The sequence below is a fragment of the Bison bison genome, unplaced genomic scaffold (assembly GCF_000754665.1).
Source record: "Bison bison bison isolate TAMUID 2011002044 unplaced genomic scaffold, Bison_UMD1.0 scf7180017864277, whole genome shotgun sequence".
Taxonomy (NCBI): Eukaryota; Metazoa; Chordata; class Mammalia; order Artiodactyla; family Bovidae; genus Bison; species Bison bison.
Window position 1 is genome coordinate 1655743 of NW_011494849.1, and position 3298 is coordinate 1659040.

The window sequence follows — 3298 nt, forward strand, 5'->3', positions numbered from 1 at the left end:
GAGGGAGGTGGGAGGTGGTTCAGGATGGGGAACACTTGTACACCCATGGTGGATTCATGTTGATGTATGGCAAAATCAATACAATATTGTAAAGTAATTAGCCTTCAATTAAAATAAATAAATTTATATTAAAAAATAAAAATAAACATCAACAACAAAAAAAATAGATATGCTGCTCCTGCTGCTAAGTCGTTTCAATCGTGTCTGACTCTGAGACTGGTTAGATGGCATCCCACCAGGCTCCCCCATCCCTGGGATTCTCCAGGCAAGAAAACTGGAGTGGGTTGCCATTTCCTTCTCCAATGAATGAAAATGAAAATTGAAAGTGAAGTCGCTCAGTGGTGCCCGACTCTGAGCGACCCCATGGACTGCAGCCTACCAGGCTCTTCCGTCCATGAGATTTTCCAGGCAAGAGTACTGGAGTGGGGTGCCATTGTCTTCTCCAAAATAGTTACGACTCATTCCTTAATCTCAGTAGTCCTTCATATTTACTTATAATGGATAACTCTCCAGTGGTGTAATGTCAGACACTCTAGTGAGGTCATTGCAGCGTATGTTCAAATAAGGGGCATGGGGAATACTTTTGATTAAAGCCCCTATAAAGCTGTTATTCAAGCCAAGCTACAGATGTATTAATAAATGATTCCTTTAGTTCTGGTTTAGGATAGGATTACACAGTGTCTTAGGTAATCATCAGGAATTCTATCGACCTGAGGACACATTCCCCAAAGATCTGTTAATTCCAACTGAACTCTGTGCTCTGAGGTATGTTTTGTAGCAACGTTGTTCCTGATCTGTATATTAGACTTGATAGCATAGTCATTCCAGGCGTGCCTTCTCTTTTACAGTAGAAATAATGATAAAAACTGTAATATATATAATGATAACCCAATTCAGACTTGAATACATCCCTTAAAACTTTCTCACTTTGCAGGGGGGATAACAGAAGCCCCATGAAGCTATCTTAAAACCAGATTGCATTAATTTTTATTTTCTTTCTCCTACACTGCATATCTCGATATGAGAGTTTGATATCAAATAGGGGGTCCAAAAATTCATGTACACTCTCATTCTCCTTTTGCTTTTCCTCCTGAATTAAACAAAACATTTTATTCTCCATTCAGAGAGTCCTTCAGTTTAAGAGACTTCAAATCATAGCAGTTTTTGACAACTGTGAATAATGTGTCTTGGTTATCATCTAAAAGAAACTGGTCATTTAAAATCAAACCTGGGGATTCTGTCTCCATTGTCCATCCAGCAAGGTCCAGGGGGAAAGCTTCTTTCTCCCAGAATCAAGATCCACCTCAAAGAATTTCTTCCTCCACATTCTTAACATGTCAAACATACTAACACCTCATTCTCTTTTGAAAGTCAAGCATTTTCCTACTCATATGTCATTAGTATCCATCTCATAGTCTGGTTTGCATGCATTTCATCATTTTATTATCATCTTAAAAATTTTTTTCTCCCCCTATTTATAAGAATATTGTCTTGCAATTACAAGTATTCAAAATATAGAAATTTGATAAAATTCTCTCTTTTTCAGAAACCTTCAATGTTAGTTTTAGAATTGAAAAATCTCACCAGTATTGTCCACAGCGTGGATTTTGCTTTATTTTTCTATCACTCCTGACATAATTTGGATGCAACTATTCAAAACATAGTTAAGAGCAATACCTTAAGAATTGCTTTGTGAATAATTGGTTTCAGAGAACCCCTGAGCCCAGAAATTCAAAAATTGGTAGAATTGTATTGTTCCTGGTCTGTCTCTCACCAACTAAAATCTGCCATTTTGCAGTACTGATGGCAATAAATCCTGTTTTCTCTACTTCTTATATGGCCATTTTAAAGAGAATGATACAAAATGTTAATGACCTTGGGGAAAATCTTTCTCCTAAAGTACCCTCTAAAATCAGGCTGTGAAAAGAGACAAAGAAGGACACTACATAATGATCAAAGGGTCAATCCAAGAAGAGATATAACAATTATAAATATATATGCACCCAATGTAGGAGCACCAAAACATGTAAGACAAATGCTAACAAGTATGAATGGGGAAATTAACAATAACACAATAATAGTGGGAAACTTTAATACCCCACTCACACCTATGGATAGATCAACTAAACAGAAAATGAACAAGGAAATACAAACTTTAAATTATACAATAGACCAGTTAGACCTAATTGATATCTATAGGACATTTCACCCCAAAATAATGAATTTCACCTTTTTCTCAAGCACATACAGAACCTTATCCAGGATAGATCACATCCTGGGCCATAAATCTAGCCTTGGTAAGTTCCAAAAAATTGAAATCATTCCAAGCATCTTTTCTGACCACAATGAGTAAAATTAGATCTCAATTACAGGAGAAAACCTATTAAAAATTCCAACATATAGAGGCTGAACAACACACTGCTGAATAAACCAACAAATCACAGAAGAAATAAAAAAAATCAAAATATGCATAGAAATGAATGAAAATGAAAACACAACAACCCAAAACCTGTGGGACACAGTAAAAGCAGTGCTATGGGGAAAGTTCATAACTATACAGGCATACCTCAAGAAACAAGTCAAATAAATAACCTAACTATACACCTAAAGCAACTAGAAAAGGAAGAAATGAAGAACATCAGGGTTAGTAGAAGGAAAGAAATCTTAGAAATTAGGGCAGAAAGAAATGCAAAAGAAACAAAAGAGACCATAGCAAAAATCAACAAAGCCAAAAGCTGGTTCACTGAAAGGATAAATAAAATTGGCAAACCATTATCCAGACTCATCAAGAAACAAAGGGAGAAAAATCAAATCAATAAAATTAGAAATGAAAATGGAGAGATCACAACAGACAACACACAAATACAAAGGATCATAAGAGACTACTATTAGCAATTGTATGCCAATAAAATGGACAATGTGGAAGAAATGGACAAATTCTTAGAAAAGTACAACTTTCCAAAACTGAACCAGGAAGAAATAGAAAATCTTAACAGACCCATTACAAGCACGTAAATTGAAACTAATCAGAAATCTTCCAGCAAACAAAAGCCCAGGTCCAGACGGCTTCACAGCTGAATTCTACCAAAAATTTAGAGAAGAGCTAACACCTATCCTACTCAAACTCTTCCAGAAATTTGCAGAGGAAGGTACATTTCCAAACTCATTCTATGAGGTCACCATCACCCTAATACCAAAACCTGACAAAGATGCCACAAAAAAAGAAAACTACAGGCCAATATCACTGATGAACATAGATGTAAAAATCCTTAACAAAATTCTACCAATCAGAATCCAA